Consider the following 20,392-nt stretch of genomic DNA (forward strand, 5'->3'; position numbering starts at 1 on the left):
TTTTCTCTCTCGTGTCTGATTTTTCCAAAACAAGCACATGCTGGTGCCAAACACTAAGGAGCTGTGTAACTTTTTGTCATTTTCAACGAGTGCAGTACACTTTGGCAACGAATGCACATCAAGTGGGCTTTATCCCAGTGGATGATTAGACGAATTGTTGCACCTCCTTTGTGAGTTGTGTAGCCTATCTTAGTGTACTCGGTGTACTTCACCTTGTCACGTACCTGTGGGGTCAATCCTGCGAATGAGTGAATCTGCACAGCAAGTTTCTGATTTCCTGAGTGGTATCTCATTCCTTTCATTACTTTCTGTTAGTACATATGTACGACAACACACAACTCTTATTCGGTCAGAAAATCACTCGAAATCCACTCCAGAATTTTGATATTTGATGGAAAGATTGTCCTTATAGTAGCTGACGGTATTTATCTCTGTACATATCCTCAACGCATTTTGCAAGGATGTCAAATGCCTTGGTATTTCTCAGCCCTTCCTTGAATCTACATAAGTGTGAGCCACTCCTTGCAACTTCGTGCTGGTACTCCTATAAACTTTTCGTCAGTCGATGGGGACAGTTTCCCTGTATCCATTACATTTTGTACTACTGTGTCAACGTTTACACCTAGTTTAGAACCACCTATGGGAACACACAAATAGGGAAGTTAGGCTAGTTCCAGGCACAGTGCTGTTTCCCAGCATCACATTTACTAATGCCTCACTAAGGTGCCTTTGCAGATCATCATTTTTCACACGGAGTTGCTCCACCCATGTTTGCAATATGTTGGATCCATCTCTAGTTGCCTCTGTGACGTGGTCGAGGGAATTGATTTAAACTCACGCCCGGTACTCACAGCTTTACTTCTGCCAGTATCTCGTACTTCGGTAGCCCAGATCGTAGAGCACTTGCCCACGAAAGGCAAAGGTCCCCTGTTCGAGTCTCGGCCGGGCACACAGTTTTAATCTGCCAGGAAGTTTTATATATTTTTAAATTACAAAAGTATAAATATGAAAAACACTGAATGTGATGCTTAAGTTTTGTGAACATGTAAATTAACATGGCATCTGGTATCTTTTAACATAACATAGATCCCAGCCTACTTCAGCAAGACATGTTATTTGTCCATAAAAACATGTCAAATCTCTTCCTCATGATCAGATAAAGATGTTCATTTAAAAATATTATTTAGCTAGTTAATATATAAAGAACTCCCCACTGTGTAATATTTGCAGAAATGACGAAAGAATTGTCGGCTTAGGACATCATCAAAGTGTGACAGATATGGAACATCTTCTCCTGCTACGAAGGGGTTATTTACTTATTGGGGTTGTGGCTTGGCAGTGTTTTGGAAGGCAGAGGGGAAGAGGCACCGTCTGCAATATCAACACCCAGAATAAGCTTAACAAGGCTGAGGAGCAATGTCACTCTCTTCTGTGGTGTTATGAGATTCAATTTGAAAATGTTGTTCTCGTTAATGAGATCTGTTTACTCAATGTATATGAATGTCACATAAGAGTAACAAAATACAAAAGAGTGTTTAAAAGGCAGTTATGTTATATTGTGGCTTGAAGACTAGAGAGCTGTCTTACAGCCTTCAATCCTCTGCAAATGGAAACAAAGTCACATGACAAGACATGGTGGCAGTGCATAGCAGGTTTGTTAACATGGAGAAACTACAAGAAGGTAACTGACTTGAGGTAAATGTTTATGAGTAGCATCAGGGTGACAGATTATTGAAATGTAATGTGTCTTCTCAGCTCAGTACAGCCATCCTTCTCTTTTTCACTGTTAAATTTCACTACCAACAATTCGTGCTTTGATCACAAGCTTCATTCACAAGGTAGTAAAAATAATATGGAATAACTATTAAAATAAATGTGAGGGTTACACAAAAAGTGAGGCACTACATTTGTTTTCCTTCAGTAATTATTTATTGAACACAACGATAAATATACAAAAGAAAGAATGTTGTTTATTCTACATTCCCTATACTTCCACACAATTGCTGCCCTGTTCTATGGCCTTCCTCCATCGAGACACAAGGGTGTGTGTACCCTGTCAGTGCCACTCCTTGTTCTGGTATTGAAGCCATTTCTCCACTGTAAGAATCACATCTTTGTCATCCTCAAAATGTCATCTACAAATGTGATGCTTTAATGAGAAGAGCAAATGGAAGTTGGAGGTGCGCTAGGTCAGGGCTTTAGGATGGATGAGATGATACTGTCCAACCCTGTTTAATGATGGTTCTGAAGTCCTCAAACTTATGTGAGGCCGAGCGTTATCATATAGAATCAGTCAATCACCTGGGTTATTATGGTGACAAAATCATTGGAAGCCTCTTTTGGGTTTGGTTAATGTGTTCACATCTGCTTCAGAAATATTGGTACTGTGTCTTGGCATCACATCAAAGAGTGAGAAGATTTAGTTTCGTCATGAGATAGTGCGTAACCCATTGTGCACAAACTTCTGAGTAATTAAGACTATGGACAATTGCATCCACACTTTTCTTCCTGAGTGACAGCTTCATTGCCAAGTGCCAAGTTGTTGTGCATTGGTCTTTGTGAATGAACACATCAGCAAGCTGTGCCTGGTCAAGTTTGAAAGCCACGAATGGCCTCCCTGAATGAAGCAAATCTTGGAGCTCTGACGAACCAATGTCTCGTAATGGCCTCACTCTCTTTGCCCAGTGACTAACAGAACTTCTGTCTATTGCAGATGCTCCATAAACAGGATGCAAACAATTGGGAATATTCTTGAAGGTTCTATTCTTTGCTGTGAGAAGTTCAATGACGACACGCTGCTTGCAGCTTACATCATATAGAGACACCATTTCAAATCATTGCTATAGGTATGATACCTGTCAGAATAAATAAGATATTTGTGTGTGCAGTTTGGAAACTTCAAATAATGTATATCTTAACTGTCACATTCATACAATTTTTGCTGATTGAGAAAATATGTGGTACATTATTTTCCAGGCAATCTTCGTACTTTCAGTTAGCATGACACCCTCTGTTCGCTGCTGTGTACGGTGGCGAGAACCTGGCCAATTGGGTGCAAATTTGATTCACGTGCTAGCTAAAGTACTATGTGCTATATTTCATGTTGTGTTTGTGTCCTGCAAAAAAATCCTATTTAACTGATGCTCCACTTTACAGATCTCACCAAACTGTCTCATTGTTGGTACAGTTTGTTACGCAAAAATATTGAGAACTCTGATGTCAGTGGATGAAACAGTACCTATATTCCAAGTTACAATTGAAGACTGCTTCATTATTATGAGAAATACAAATTTTTGATGCTAAAACCAGCCAGCTTTTGTTAAATATGAATGGAACGAATGCTTTAGGGCGAGGTGAAGAAAACCGAGAAAGGCACTATGTTGCACCTTCATATTAGGCCAACAACTCTTATGGTGACAGATCTGTATATTTAGTCTTATTCACAGTCCTGGGCTGTTATTTCTAGTGTGATGATGATGAATTATGTTCATGCTGACACAGCAAATAGTTCATGTGTGCATAGGATGGCAGGTCTCATTTGTGAAATATTCTGAAGGGGTAGCAATACCTTTATAATTTGATGGGAAGCAACTTCCCATGCAAGCAGGATATGTGGACATTGTCAGATGTCTGGTGTTGTGCTGACGACATTTGGTCCTCACAAGGGGAAGGTCTCGGAATGGCCAACCAATTTGACTCATATTTGGCAGGGTGCTTGTATAAACCTAAAACAGAGGACTGAGATATTTTGGCTCAAAAAGCTCCCCCATCCTTATATTTGAGGAAACCACTCCTAAAGTTCATGACATGCGATTGATTCAAATTTGACGAAATCAATAGGTAATTGAAAATTGGGTGTTTTCATCATGTGGGGGGGGGGGGGGGGGGGGCGGGGTGCATATGCCCATTTCGTAGAATCGAAGAAAGAAACTGAGTATGCCTATGGTAAACACTGTTCAAAAGAACTGCCACTGACGTAGCGATCAAGGCATGTGGCTGAGGAGAAGAGAACATATGTTTAATTTCCAAATGCATTCTGCAGTTTTTTCATTAGTATTTTTGCTGTATTGAATCTAGTAGGAATAGGAAAGTCAAAAGGTAATCAGTGAAAAATAATAACAAGGTAGGGAAATAAATTTCTTTAATGACTTGGATTAGAAAGAATTATAATTTTAATCCTGGTTGCCCTACAAAGGCTCTTTTACTCACTGTTACATGTCTTCACTTACCTTTGAACATCTACATGGGTGGTACTTGTCATATAAACATTTGAAGCAAATATGCTTGTGGCACCAAGAACATGTAATGAAAGCAGCTTTCGCACAACTACATCATTCGTTCTGAAGATTTGGCAGAAAACTGACTTGGGTTACATTTAAAAATATTTCGTTTTTGGGAATTACACTGAAGTGCCAAGGAAACTGGTATAGGGATGTGTATTAAAATACAGAGAGATGTAAACAGACAGAATATGGCACTGCGGTCATCAATGCCTGTATAAGATAACAAGTGTCTGCCACAGTTGTTAGCTCGGTTACTACTGCTGCAATGGCAGATTATCAAGATTTAAATGAGTTGGAACGTGTTGCTATAGTCGGTGCATGAGCGATGGGACACAGTATCTCTGAGGTAGTGATAAAGCGAGGTTTTTCCATTTGACCATTCCACAAGTGTACCTTGAATATCAGGAATCTGGTAAAACATCAGATCTCTGACATCGCTGTGGCTGGAAAAAAATTCTGCAAGAAAATGACCAATGACGACTGAAGAGAATTGTTCAGTGTGACAGAAGTGCAACCTTTCCTCAGATTGCCATACATTTCAGTACTGGGCTATCAGCAAGTATCAGCATGCAAATCATTCAACGATACATCATCAATATGGACTTTTGAGCTGAGGCCCACTTGTGTACCCTTGATGACTGCATGACACAAAGCTTTATGCCTCGTCTGGATCCGTCAACACCGACATTGGACTGTTGATGACTGGAAACATGTTGCCTGGTCGGATGAGTCTCATTTCAAATTGTATCAAGTGTACAGATGTGTATGAGTATGGAACTGGCCTCATGAGTCCATGGACACTGCTTGTCAGCAGGGTACTTGTTCAAGCTGGTGGGGGCTCTGTAATGATGTGGGATGTGTGCAGTTGGACTGATACAGGACCCATGATATGTCTCTATACGACTCTGATAGGTAACTCTTATGTAACCATCCTTTCTAGATTACCTGTATCCATTCATGGCCATTGTGCATTCTGAAGAACTTGGGCAGTTCCAGCAGGACAATATGACACCCCACACATCCAGAATTTCTACAGAGTGGCTCCAGAAACACTCTTCAGAGTTTAAACACTTCACTGGTCACCAAACTCACCAGACATGAACATTATTGAGTGTATCTGGGATGCCTTGCAATGTGCTGTTCAGATGATGTCTCCACACCCTTGTGTTCTTACTGATTTATGGACAGCCCTGCAGGATTCGTGGTGTCAGTTCCCTCTAGCACTATTTCAGACATCAGTCAAGTCCATGCCATGTCATGTTGCAGCACTTCCGCATGCTTGTGGGCCCCTACATGATATTAGGCAGGTGTACCAGTTTCTTTGGATCTCCAGTGTAATTCTAATGCATACCACGCATGCAACATCACCTAAAAATTGGTGCTGAAAATTGATCATGAATTATGCTATGAATTGTTGTGGAATGTGGATAGTTGTGAAATTCCTTCTGGATTTCCAGATGTACATTGCAGTTTTGAAACCTCCAAATAAAGTTCTGTACCATGGCTCATTGTAAAATAGCATAGCATATTCAGCTGTCTGTGGTCCCTCGTGACATTTGTTTTCATATGAGGCTTCAAATTTTAATTTTTCACCAATCCAAGTTGTTTGAAAAATTTGTTTACCTCTTTGTTATTATTCCTTAATAACTGCCATATTAACCCTCCTATTGTTACTAATTTCAATAAGGAAAAGAAAGATGACAAAAAATCCAGCAGAATGCATTTCAGAATTGAACAAAGGTTCTCTGCTCCCCAGCCAGATGCCTTGATTGTTGCATCAGCAGTACTTTCATTGAATAGCATTTACTTTACAGGTACATAAGTGGCAGTTGTAATAGTTTCTTTCGCAAATCCCTAGGAAAAAAGTTTGCTTCTGGACACCACCTATGATGATTAAAAGTGTTCCATTTTCAATTGTATATCGATCTGGTCAGTTTTGAATCAAATTCACATCATGAACTGTAGGGATGGTGTTCTCAAAACTGATCTTCATTTTATGTTGTATGGAAGCAGGCTGCCAAATATGAGCTGAATTGGTTAACTGCATTTGTGGCCTTCTCCTTGTCCATGTTAAAAATTTACACATTACGCTGCTATTTTTGCGTTGTTGCGAAGTACTGATCATTTGGTGGTTAAAGGTTTCAAAGAAACCATTGAAGCTATAATAGTGCTTTAATTTGAAAACCTTTTGACAGTGTATGGTTTCTTTAATTGATTACATTTAATGGGTTTCATATAAATGATTTCCTTTTTCTTGTGTGATGCCATATGTAATGTAGTTAAGAGGTATATTTTCGTTTTCATAGTGCTGGAACAGTGATATAAGCCATTTGGCACTTCAAAAATAAGCTACTGGAAAGTGATACCAAACTCCTCAAAAATACCATCAAAATTGGCAGTAAGTAACACCAGAGTTGACAGAAAACAGCAACAAATAGGCAAAAATAACTCTGAAATTGACCATAAAATAAAATGGATTTTTCCTGTCTCTGCTTACTGTTTGTTAGACAGACAGACAGACATTATTTCCACGACATAATACTTATTTCTTTGAGATTGTGTTCTTCGCAGTTGTATACCATTATTTACACCTGATTCTCTTATCTTGAATGTGCTGCCATACAGTGTATGTTCAAGTACAGCGTGTACATAAAATCAAGGAACACATTCAATTATTTATTTAAACATTGTACAGATGCCATACATACTGCATTTCGAAGAGAAACTTTTTGAAAGTTTATTTTTTTCTATTAACATTTGATATGCGAACCATGAGTGATCAGGTAGATGACAATACGGTAATCGAATTCTTGCCTTACCCATCCCAGCATGGCATCGTCGACTGTGGCAGTCACTTCCCGTATTCACTCCCGGAGCTCTGCTACATCATATGGTAGAGGTAGTACATACACAAAAGAGTCACACAGAGTGAGATCTGGTGATCGGGAGGGCCATTTCATGAAACAGAATTCCCCTTCTATAGCATGGCCGAGCCATCGATGTGACTGCTCCGTTTTCAGTTTCCCAGGAACTTCACGATGAAAATGGGGTGGAGACCCATCCTGCTGAAAGATGAACAGAGAGTCCAATCTCATTTGAGGCATCAGCCATTGCTGCAACATGTACAAGTAGGAATTTCCAGTGACAGTGCTCTTGGCGAAGAAGAATGGCCCATACAATTTTTGACGTGACAAGACACAAAAAACATTTACCTTTGCAGTACAGATTCAGATTCTTTGTTCACCATTGACCATCTGAGGTGGAATAGGCAATTTAAATGGATATCATATAACATTTTCCTTGAATAGTACCTTAAAGCTAAATGAGCTTTGCAAATAGTGCCCATAGATGATAACATACACCATAACGTAAGATAAATACATTCAGTGACATCACATAATGAAATCCTTAAAAATTAATGTTGATTGATTTTATATTCATAAATTCTGTTACATTGTAAAAAGGATTGATTAGTAACCAATTTAGTAGCTTGCTCTTGAAGCTACTTATGTGATCCGAGAAGAAAATGGAAGTTTATTAAATATTTTTAGACTATTGATTCGATGGGAATTCCCTGTTCTTGTCAGCCTGTGCCTAGGTATGTCTAATTTTGTTTTGCCTCTGGTATTATGGTGGTGCATGTGTTCCCCCATTTCAAAATCTGCTATATTGTTTTTTGCATACAATTCTGCGGCGTATATATAAAAATTAATAACGGTTAATATTCTCAGCTGAATGAACAGTGGTCGGCAGTGCTCTGATCTGCCAGAATTGCTCATTGGCCTTATCACTTTCCTCTGAATTTTTAGAACTTCAGTGATGTGAAGAGAGAGTCCCCATATCAGCAGTCCATACTCTATCTGTGACTGAAAGAGTCCAAAATAAATAACTCTTAAATATTCTTTTGTGACCAGGCTCCTCTGTTTCCACATTAAATACGTAACTCGAGACAATTTTGCGCAGGTATGGTTGATGTGTGTTTCCCACATTAACTTAGTCTACATGAATTCCTAGAATTTTAACTGCTTTCACCTATACTTCTTTTGACAATCCCTGTGTAATCTGTTGGTTTTTATAAGGATTGCAAAGCAGTGTATTTGGTGAGAACCAATTTAGTGCTGTTTCCATGTCATCTTGCAGAACTGATATGTTCTCATGCCGAGCAAGCAAAGTTGTGGCGTCAGCATAACCAAATAACAAAAGTGAGGATACAATGAGGTAAATCATTGACTGCAGTTATAAAAAAGAAGGGCTTAAGGACAGAACCTTGTGGGACTCCTGTCTTAACTTCTAGCAACTGTGAGTCTCTGTTTCTGACATAGGCAAACTGCTTCCAATTTTTAGGTATGATTCAATTACTGCCAATGCAGAATCTTGTATGTCATAGAATTTGAGTTTAGCACTTAAGATATCATGAGAAATCCAGTCTAATGCCTTACTTAAATCACATAAAAGAAGTGAGGCTTTATTTTTATTCTCAAAGGTTGTTATTACTTCATTCACAATTGAAAGAACAGCAGTGGTGGTAATTTTTCCCTTGCGGAAGCCAAATTGACTATTAGAGAGTAAGTTATGCGACTCAAAGTAGTGGTTCAGTTGGTTATAAATAAGAGATTCAAGTATTTTCAAGAAAATGGGAACTATTGAAACTGGTCGGTAATTTTTGAGATCATTTTTGTCCCCTTTTTTATACACTGGGATAACTTTCGATATTTTTAGAGTTGTAGGATGGACTCCAAACTTTCGACACCTATTAAACAGAAAGGCCAATGGTTCACTAATTATATGCACTGTTTTTTTAATTATGTAATTGGACAACCAAGAGCAGTCCATGCTCTTGGAGTTTGAGAACTTTGCCACTACCTTTGTAATCTCAGTGGGTGCGATTGTCCTCCATGTAAATGTATTGTTTGCAGGTTGTTGTTGCTTAAGTATATCACTTGAATTGGTGGTTGTTGTTTCAATTTTGTTCCTAATATAACTTAGAGAGTTCATGAAAAAATGATTAACTTTATCCGGGTCAAGAGCTATGCGATGTTCATCATTCCTGCAATGCTCTTGTGCAACAGCATTCCATGCAGCTTTGCACTTATTAGGAGCCCCTTCAATGTATCTTTTGTATGTTGTTCTTTTTGCCATTCTAAGCTTAGTTCTGTAGGTTCTCTTACATTCAAGATATGCTTTGTACAAATCCTCTTTCTGCTCCGTTCCATCTTTATGAGAATTTTTATACAAGTGGTACAATGATAACATATTTTCCCTCATATTGGTAAGTTTATCTGTGTACCACATAATGTTTTTCTTTATAGGTTGGCTTTTAAGATTGATTTTTATAAGAGGAGAACAAGAATACCACGAATCTAAATAATTTTTAATGAAGCTCTTAAATGCAGTTTCAGTTTTATTTATTCCCACTTGACAGTTATATATACAGTCCCACTTAATATATCCAAGTTTCTGAATGAACTGGTTTACTACTTCTTCCTTCTGCCCTCTAACCCACATTATCTTTTCCTTAGCATTGGCACCTGTGTTTGGGGAATACGTTCAAATTCACTGCATTTGTGTTGATGCTTCGTACCGTAGATTCGACAGTTGTGCCTGTTCACTTTCACAGTACTGTGAAAAGTTACTTGGTTGCTAAAAATGAAGTGTTCAACAATGCCATACCCACCCCATTCACTTGTTACAACTGTGAATAAATCTCAGAATGCTTGTCTTTGTCGTTGCCATTGAGCTTCTGCACTAGCTCCAATTTTAATGGTTTCATAGACAGATTCTGTAGCAGAACTTTCCACACTGTCATTGGAGTCATTTCCAGTTCACAGGGTGCACGATGCGCTGATTTCCTAGGATTCCTTATGAATATCTCTTGTAAGTGCTCCACATTCACTGCACTCACACTAGGATGTCCGCTTCTCGTCGTCAGGCACAAGTTACCTGTCATAACGAATTTGTTGTGCCGGTGGTACATGGCCTTTCTTGTTGTTGGCTTCTTACCATACTTGGTTCTAAACATAGGGGGAAAAAAACTTTCAGTGTTTCTCTTCGAAATGACATATGTGTGATATCTGTACAGTGTTTGGTTTCTGTGCAATAAATAATTGAAACTGTTCCTAGACTTTATGTACACCCTGTATTTTGAAATCTCCTATGTTGGCAAACATATAAGTGTTATATCAAATATTGATAGAAACTGCTTACCAAGCATCAAGGAAGACATTAACACAGACGAGGAAAACCTAGTCAAGGAAAACATAATTTTTTTTTGAAACTGGAGTTATATTAATCTGCCAAAAGAGAAGAAAGTAGCAATATTATGAAAAGGAAAGTTACCACTCACTACAAAGCAGAGATGCTAAGTCATAGATAGGCACAACTAAAAGCCTGTCACAAACAAGAAGGTTTGGCCAGTAAGGCCTTACTGGCCGGAAGCTTCTTATTTGTGACAGTCTTTCTGTTGTGCCTATCTGTGACTCGGCATCTCTACCATACGGTGAGTGGTGACTTTTATTTCCATAATATTGTTATATTCCATCCTAGATTTTCCTTATTTGATAAGAGAAGAGAGGTTGGATGAAACAATGCATACTGAGATTAAATAGAAAAAGTTCTCAAGAGTTCCTGGAGCAAGGAGGAGGTGAACAACTCAGTAAGAGCACTTGTTTTTCCTTTCATTCTTTCCATTTAATTTCAGTTACTATTCCTACTTCTGTACTTTCTTCATTGGAAAGAACGTGAAAAATGGCGCTGTTATACTTCACTGTGTATGCCTGTATCTACAGCTGCTTGGTAAATAAAAATTATATCTAATGTTATTTGACTGCAATTCTGTATGGGGTGTAATTTTTGCTAGCAGAAAATTATATAATTCCAGTGATACACTATGGCCGACCACTGCTTATATTTAGGAGGTGAAATTGCCAGTGCTGCTGATTGTCACACACAAAATGAGGGGGAATGAAGAAGGGAGATATCTCATAACTTTGTTTGTTCCCCAAGGAGTAAAGATTGATAGCTTGGGGATGATTGGAAGAGGTCCCTCAGACATCAGGAAACTAATGAATTCGAATATTTTTTTTTTTTTCCTCACCCCATACACTTACAAGTGTCCATCAGCAGTACTTGAAATTCCACCTTCTAAAGGTAAGTACTGCCCACCCCATCTGTCTCTTTGTAATTTTATACACTGTTCAGTCACATTAATGTGAGCGCTGCCTATGTTTTATATCAACATGCAGTAACCGCTCACAGACGGCAGATGCCAGCATTAGCATTGGAGTATATATAAAGTGGGTCGAAGGGTGATGCAGAAAAGAGTGCAGATGTTATCATAATGCTGAAACAGAGCTATTTATCGGACATCATTGGTTTTTGGGCCAAGTGTAGAAGCATTTCCAAAAAGGCTAAGATTGTAAACTGTTTACATGCCACCGTGGTGAAAGTATACTGTGCATGGCGAATTAGTGCCATCCAAAACCGTCATGCAGGCAACTGTGGTGCAAAGATATGTGTGGGTGAATGAATATGCAACTGTTGAGCAACTGACCGGCCAGATGAACCAAGGGGCTACTAACCGTGTCTCCTCAATGACCGTTCAACAAATGTTGATGCATATGGGCCTCTGCAACAATGGTTTGGTTCATGCACGTATTCTGGCTGCTGTCCATCATCGAGAAAGGCAGGAATTTGCATGCCACTGAGTGGCAAAAGATGGCCTTTTCAAATGAATCGTGTTTTATGCTCCATCAGACAGACGGCTTTTGGCATGTATGGCACTGCAACAATTGTTGAAAGGTTCAGGCCGGTGGAAGGGGTTTATGGTGTTGTGAATATTTTTGTGGTCTCCCCTGGGTGATTTCATCATTCTGGAAGGCACAGTCGTTCAACACAAGTAAGCATCAATCCTTGGGGACCACATCCACTCATACGTGCAATTTATTTTCCCTTGGCAAGATAGCGTCTACCAGCAGAACAATGGAGTATGTCACACACTTCGTAGTGTAAGTGTGTGGTACCACGAGCACCAGAGGGAGTTCACTGTGCTCATGCTCCCCTGCCTCCCCCTACCCCCTCCCTGCCCCCTCCTCTACCCTAAGGCTGAATTCAAAACCTGGTTGAGAATATGTGGTGACTACTTTGATAGTGTTTTTGCCACGAATCTTTGGCCCTCGGCTGTGAAACATAGCACACTTGGCCACGATAGTGGATCTGGAGTGGGTCCACATCCCTGTTGGTACCTTCTGGAACCTCACTGACACTCTCCATGCATGTCCTCACTGTGAAAGATGGCTATTTGGGCTTTTGACAGGTGGTTACAAGTAGTTTTGGACCAAGCAGCTTCCTCAAGTTAATTTTACTACAGATAGAATACTAGGGCAAATTCCTGTGGTTTTGTTCACAACAATTTTTTTTCTTGTCTTGTTCTAGTGGCAGATTGAAGGATTTGTTGAGAAGTACAAGAAAATGAAAGACAGGGCAGCTCTTTAGAAAGGCAGTTTACATAAGGTAAGGTGGCATAAACCATCTTTTTAAACACAAGAACATGATAATGAAAACCTATCACCATTATGCATTACAGTGTGCTATTATACTCCGAAATATACAAGGTACATCCAAAAAGTTCGATGAATGGTCTCAGAAAATAAAGAAAATGAGAATTACAAAGTAATCACCATTAGCTACAACACATTTGTGACACTAATTGTAAAGCTATTGAAAACTGTTCATAAACACTTCTTGTGGAATAGTTTTAAGTAACGTGTTCATGCGTTGTTGGATTTATCGCATCATTACAGGAGGTGAGACCGGGTGCTACCAGTACGATTCAGAGACTGAGCGACAGACATTTCCCTCACCTCCCTCAGATAGAAATTCATGATAGATCAAGACTTTGCTTTTGAAAAAAGCAATCGACATCCTTTAATCTTGGATTTTGACGGAAGACTCTTTTTGGGAGGTGGGGAAGACAACAAACATTGTGCCACGGACTGTCACTCGGTCTCAGGATCTTATTGGTAGCACCAGGCCTCATCACCTGCTATGCCACAGATATGCAACGGTGTGTGACCACAGTGCTTTGAGCGATTGCACAAGAAAATTTGTTGACAGTTTCCAACAGCTCTACAACTGATGTCAGAAGTGTGTTGTAGCTAACAGTGGTTACTTTGAAGGCCAAGACTTATTTGGTGCACCTCTTCTTGTTTGTCTTTTCTGTACAGATCTTTTTGTTTTCGTATAACTGCTGCAATCTACATCCATTTGGCTCTGCATGCTGTTGTCAAAAATTGTTCTTCCTTTATAATGTTACCCCTGCCCCCTCCCCTCCAACTTCCCTCCATTACAAAATTGAAATGTTTTTCTGGTGACCTCCTCCTCAGTATTCACAAACTGGGAAATCCAAAAGGGAAAGAATTTCTCCTCCAGAATATTATCCCCAAGGGGATGCCATTGTCAAGCTGTATAGTATAGGTGGATAATAGTGATGTGTTGTGTTGATTGTAGCAAAATTGGGAGTTGTACATGCTCCTAATTTAGAAAATTAAAAGTATGTGCTCTGAAACACTTGCCATCAGAATAATTCCTAATATGAATGAAATATTTTCATTTACTTGTGGATTTGTGAATGTTTTCTAAGGCAGTTAATGGGCAATGAAAAATGTCTACACCCAAAATGAGATTATTAAAGAGTTACATGTGTCTCGTCACCCGAGAAATCTCCTGTCTTACCCTTTTTAAGAAAGTGGGGACATTGACCACAACCAAACATTCTCTCTCTCCAATCATAACTTTCTCACAATCAAATGTACCTCAGCCATAATATAAGAAGAAAATGTGACCCACATTATGATCTGATGAATTTTTCTGTAGTACAGAAATGTGTGAAATAGAACTAGCACTGAAATCTTTTAACTTGCTTGGAAGTAATAAAGATTCCTAAGAGATAATAACATGTTATTTGAAAGTAAGAAGAAGAAAATTTTGTGTAATAATCGTATTATTGTCTTACTTAATTTTTAAGGCAGAAAAATTTGGAATGTAGTCTGATTTGTTCAAGTTATGTCTTCCTGGTTTTGTTTGTACATGATTAATAATGCATTCTATGTTATACAATTCATAGAAAAGTTCTTTAAATTTGAGAAATCCAATACAATGTTTATGTAATCTGCGAACAGTGTTATATGATTTGTAATAAAATCTAATTTTATATTTATTTTTGATTGACGTTTATGTAATACTAAATTAAATTTTTTGAGAGAGTCCACCTCCGGATACACAAAAGAGATATGTGACGGCACACGCGCGCGTGTGCACCCCCCCCCCCCCCCTCCCACACACACACACACACACACACACACACACACACACACACACACACACACACACACACACACACACACACACACACCACAAAAGCAACTATCATCTCCGCATGCTAAGACTGATAGGTTTATTTCTGGATCTTCAAACTAATCTCACCACTTCTCTTCACCATCATTGTATTTTCCTGCTCCTGCCTGCACCAGACATATAGTCTCACATATTCAGTGGCATAAGTTGCAAGATCCCTTGCCTTTTGATATGCTGAACTGTAAAGTGTCACACAGCATAACAGGAAAGGAGAAACGTACTATATGTTTACAACTATATGTCTACACCATAAAACAAGGAAGGAAAAGAGCAATTCACAAGAATCACAGCCAGTAAAAACATTGCTCCTGTTGTGCACATTTTTGTATGACATGATGAGGAGTTGTAAATGGATTTAGTAACTGATCTGCAATTTCATTTGTCCCTCCTACAGCATTTTAAGCTTTTCACAACTGACACTTGCATTTCTACACACATGTCAAAGTAGTATTAGTGAATGGAGATAATACAAACAAGAGTTGAGATGCCACAGTTCGAATGTATTAGACTTTTCTGAGGGATGTTCAGTGAGTCACTAAGGAGCTGAAAATTGCATCTCCAGACAGGGATAAGACAAAAACTGAAAGCATATTTGTTTCTCAGTATTAACATGATTTTATGTCTATATGAGAAATAAGTTGTGTATTAAGGTAGTCTTTCTAGCTGCACTAAGATCCATATAATTTTTCCTATTGTTTCCAACTGTCAAACATTTAAGTAAAACAAAAACCACTAACCATTTGGTCTAGTAATAACAGCGTTTCTGTGTTGATGGGCTGGACTAGTGTGATCCTGCTTTACACCCTTTATTACGAAGTACTAGATGCCACTGAGGCCAACCATTCTTGTACCGGCTGTGTGACAGAGTTCACCCATCGGCCCTGCCAGGTGCCAGGAAAGTGACTACTGTTTGGTGGGCGTAACACTGATTGTTTTCTTGAGAGGTGAAGATTTCATTCTTTTTGTCACCTCTTCTACTTTCAAAACTGTGGTAGACATAACAATTAAAATGTTATTTTAAATGTAAGATGAATATAAGCTAGCTGTCACGTCATTCCTGCTTTCTGTTTATAGTCCCTGTACATTAATACCAACAACTAAAAATGTTGACAGTGAATAGTGAACCTTTACTGCTGCAGGTAAGTGATAAAAAAATTAAAGTTTTTATCAAAATAATTAATGATAATTATATGATAGAATGTTCAGATGTAATACAAACACGTATCATGATCTGAAGCAACAACTCGTAGGACAGTTTGTGAACGGTTAACAATATAGATCAACAAAGGCAAAAGTCAGTTGTTCATGTCCTGTCCTTATCATTCTTATGTTACATTTCCACATATTGCTCACTGTGTGTATGCTACTACAAAGAAAAATGCATTTATGACCTTAATGTGCTGAATTGAAAGCAAATACTACAAAGATATTATTGTGATCATGTATTATTTAGAATCTTGAAAAAATCTGATTAGAAAGAAAAGAAACAGAACTGTGTAGCACAAAAAGAATTGCTTGAAGCCATCTACTCACAAATGGCTAAAGACTTTCATTTCCTATTTTTTGATAATGACACAGAAACTAAATTTTGTTTGTGACACAGTTTCCAGTTGCTGTGACAACCATCCGTGGACATTGCTTAGCTGCAACTTTGTATTCTGCATTTGCTCTCTCATTGACAGAAGATCGCACTATTAGTGAACACCAATTCTGTGGAAAGTTGTCCTGTAATGTATGCCAAAATAAATACTATAATTGATTTTGAGTATCTATTCCTTGAAGTCAAATTGATGACCACTCTCAGATCTTTGATAAATGTTTATTACCGGTAAAAATAACCCACAATCCAAAACGGTAGTGTGACAGTGTTGATGTAAACACAGAGCATTTCATCAGATGAAAAGTGACATATTAACATAACCACAGTATTCCTGGTGCTTACAGTTTGATACATCCAGTTTCCAGGAATGTAACCCATGTACACTGTCTTTCATAATGTTGACACAATTAAACAACCCATATGCTGCCTACTGAATGTTTCCAAAAAGTTAAAGATAATGCATGTCACTGCAAAGACTGTAGAAAAAGAAAAGAAAGATGTTAATGAAGATGTTAGGTGGACTGACTTTTGATAATATGAATGCAGATAGGTTAATCATGTGAGAGATTGCCACTGACTGACTACTTTGGATAGGATTGGTCTTATAAAGGGTGGTGTAAGGATTTTTGCTGCTTTCGGAATCTTGTAATTATTTGAAAATGACTAGGTTAAGTTTTACTACTTTGGATGGGCTATATACTCAGACCAAAATTGGGTTTATGAAATATGTTGTGGATTATTACATTAGAAAAATGCATGCAACCACTTTATTCATCCATGTTAGGAACACCCCAGCTAAAAGTTTGACAGTCATATTTAAATGTATAATGCCTTATGTTAATTTTATTAAGTTTTTAATTAATTACTTTACATATTAATAAAGGATGCCATTCAGTCCACAAAAATAATGTCTATGATAATACACAGGTGAACTTCAGAAGTAAACAGATATTATGACACAAAAGATAATAATGTGCCTGGTTCCAAACTTTAAGTACGTATATATTTTAATTGAATTATTTTCCAGCGAATCAAAATATCTTCTCACAGAGAATTGAATGAGTGCTTTCCGGTGAGTGGTGTCACTGCTTCAGATTATTCTGCTCAGCTCATTCTAAATTTCCTATCTCGTATAATAGTGAAGTTTTCAATTGATAACTTTTAATTAGTACGGTACCATGCACCACAGCATCATCAGCAAACAACCCCAGATTTCTGCCCATCCTGTCCTCTAAATCATTTATCTGTATATAGAGAACAACAGTGATCTTATCACACGTACCTGGAGCACTCCTGATGATACCATTGTCCCTGAAACTGGGTTCTATTACTTAAGAAGTCTTCGAGCGATTCACGTATCTGTCAACTTATTCCATATGCTTGTACCTTCATTCAGAGCCTGCAGTGGGGCACCGTGTCAAATGTGTTCTAGAAATCTATGGACTCTGCCTGTTGCCCTTCATATGTAGTTCACAGTATATCATGTGAGAAAAGGTTGATATGAGTTTCACACGAGCAATGCTCTCTCAAGCTGATTTGTGGACATAATCTTCTCAGTCTCAAGAAAATTTATTATATTCAGACTGGGAATATGTTCAAGGATTCTGCAACAAACTGAAGTTACTGATATTCATCTGTAATTTTGCAGGCGTGTTCCTTTACCCTTCTGCCACTTGGGACTTTGTGCTGGACGAGAGATTCGCAATAAATGCAAGCTAAATAAGGGATAATGCTGTGGAGTATTCTTTGTAAAACCAAATTGGGAGTACATCCGGACCTAGTGCCTTATTTGCTTTTAAATCTTTCAGTTGTTTCTCTGTGCCAGGAGCCTGTCCGATGGTCATATTACTGTATATTTGTATGATTTTGCTGCGTGAATGATTTCTTGGATATGAAATTTAAAACTTCAGCTTTCATTTTGCTGTCTTCAACTGCCACACCTGACTGTTCAACAAGGGACTGAGCAGAAGCATAAGACGCACTTAGGGATTTTACATACGACCAGAATTTTCTCAGGTTCTCTGCAAGATCTTTTGCTAAGGTATCACGGTGGTAGTTGTTGTATGCTTTGCGCATAGATCTTTTCGCAAACATACGAATCTCTATTAACCTTTTGTTGTTGTCATTTTTGCGGTCTCTTTCGAACTGAGGGTGCAATAACTTCTGCTTCCACAGCATCTTTCAAATTTCATTATTAAACCATGGAGAGGCTTTTCCATCCTTTATCCACTTACAAGGTGCATAACTCTCCAGACCATGATTTACAATCTGTTTAAACTTTACCTGTAACTCCTCTACTTGCATCTTACTGGAACTAAGTGACGTTAATTCACTGGCTAAGTGAGATGCTAACAACTGCTTATCTACTCTTATCTACAAGAAACACTCTCCTAGCCTTCTTACTTGATGTAATATCTTTCATAACTATGGTTAATTGCTAGTTATGATTGCTAATCCCCATGTCGATATTGTAGAGGCTCCTTTTCCGTTCAAGAGGGTCTTGATTATTATTGGTGCAATCTCTTCCTTGCATAGTTTGTTAATCTGTCTCCAGTATTCTGAGTTCCACTTTTCTTGTCACCTGGTATTTTTAAATAACAGATAAACAAATAAGTAGTGTGGCTACAATTAATACCAGTGTAAATAAAATGCTTGTATACTCTTATTAACTAAATAATACTACACCAGGCCATGTGAGAGACATTGTGTCAGTAGTGTTTTATGATGCCCTCCAGATGAAATACTAGCAACACCTCCTAGGTTGAGAGTGTAAATAAATCTTAAATCTTCTCCATCTAAATTTAATTCTTCTGATAGTTCTGGTGAAAGGCGATTGCTTTCATAAAATTTCCATTTACTTAATTTATCTCTGGTTTTATTAAGTCCATCCCAGAGCTTACCTAGTTCCTCTTCTGTTTTTCCTAAATCAACTGTGAACCATAGTGTACTGACTGATAAATCTCTTATTTCTTGTACCTTTTGAGTAATTAATTCACTTACTCATGCCTCCAAAGTTCGGAAAGTGGAGCCTGGTAAAGCTATGTCCAAATTTTTACCCTGCTCTAACACATGTAACCACATATGCGTGTCTTAAGAATTGTTCTTTTACTTTTGTAAACATTTGTTTAGTTAATTCTTTCATATATGTTTTACATTCTGACCTACCTCCTTTAATTGTTCAAAACCAACATTTCTTACAAGATCACATAGTTCGTTTATCTTAGTACTTAACTACTCTTGTAAAGTGGGTAAAATGTTAGCAAGTTAGTTATTTTTGTATTTATCTCCTTTTTTTTTCCTCTTCGTGAGATTTCTGAATATGCTGTAGGAGGCTACCATTTGTGATATTTGTGATATCTACTTTTGCACTTAAATCCTCAGTCGTCTTCCACCATTTGTTGCCTAAAATTTATTAATGTAAAAACGCTAATGAGTTGTCTGTTGACTCAGTATTCTAAGCCCAATAACACTCAACTTTTTGGCCAGCCACTGACTTCAAATTTCTCACAACACATAGTACCACTTGAAGGCACGTTATTTTGATTCAAATACAGCTCACTTACGACTTTCAGTGGCTCTAGGCACGGCGAACTGCCAGTGCGAAGTGGGACTGTCATGGTGGGAAGGCTACAATAGAAATTGCTGCAGCAGTGGCCAACTCTGATGTTTGATATGCCACCAGTGTAACTGCAGTTAACTGGCGTGTGATGACAAGGAACTGAAGACTAGAAAACAGCCACCGGCTTGAATTCTCGATCTTCTGGATTGTAGACATGTATTTTATTCTGTGTTGTAATTATTGTTGAGCAACTTAATATTCTTGTATTGACAACTAAATTCCTTCTGTTCTTTCTGTATCACTGAGAAGTCTATAAAGTTTTCTCATCAACAGCTCAATTCTTCATAAACTTTTCTTGAATAAAGTATTATTAATGATTGCTGCATTGAGTAACCTTCATAGTTGACCACATTTTCATGGACAGTGTCCTTTTCTACTGGAACTCATTATGACAAAAATACTAATTTCTTTCAAGTATCTTAACAAATTTTTGCAGATTCGCCATTCTGTGAGGCATTCACCACAAATGAAATTTTTCCT

General features: G+C 38.1%; 1 long non-coding RNA gene across 1 annotated transcript in view; it reads left to right on the forward strand.

The window, feature by feature from the left end:
* Window positions 1–20,392, forward strand: part of LOC126427306 (uncharacterized) — a 60,743-nt gene that overhangs the window by 16,967 nt on the left and 23,384 nt on the right. Inside the window, exons 2-3 of the long non-coding RNA XR_007576629.1 lie at window positions 12,714–12,791; window positions 15,768–15,832. This is a non-coding gene — a long non-coding RNA (uncharacterized LOC126427306). The remainder of the gene's footprint in view (window positions 1–12,713; window positions 12,792–15,767; window positions 15,833–20,392) is intronic.

This window comes from Schistocerca serialis, chromosome 11 (genome assembly GCF_023864345.2).
Source record: "Schistocerca serialis cubense isolate TAMUIC-IGC-003099 chromosome 11, iqSchSeri2.2, whole genome shotgun sequence".
Taxonomy (NCBI): Eukaryota; Metazoa; Arthropoda; class Insecta; order Orthoptera; family Acrididae; genus Schistocerca; species Schistocerca serialis.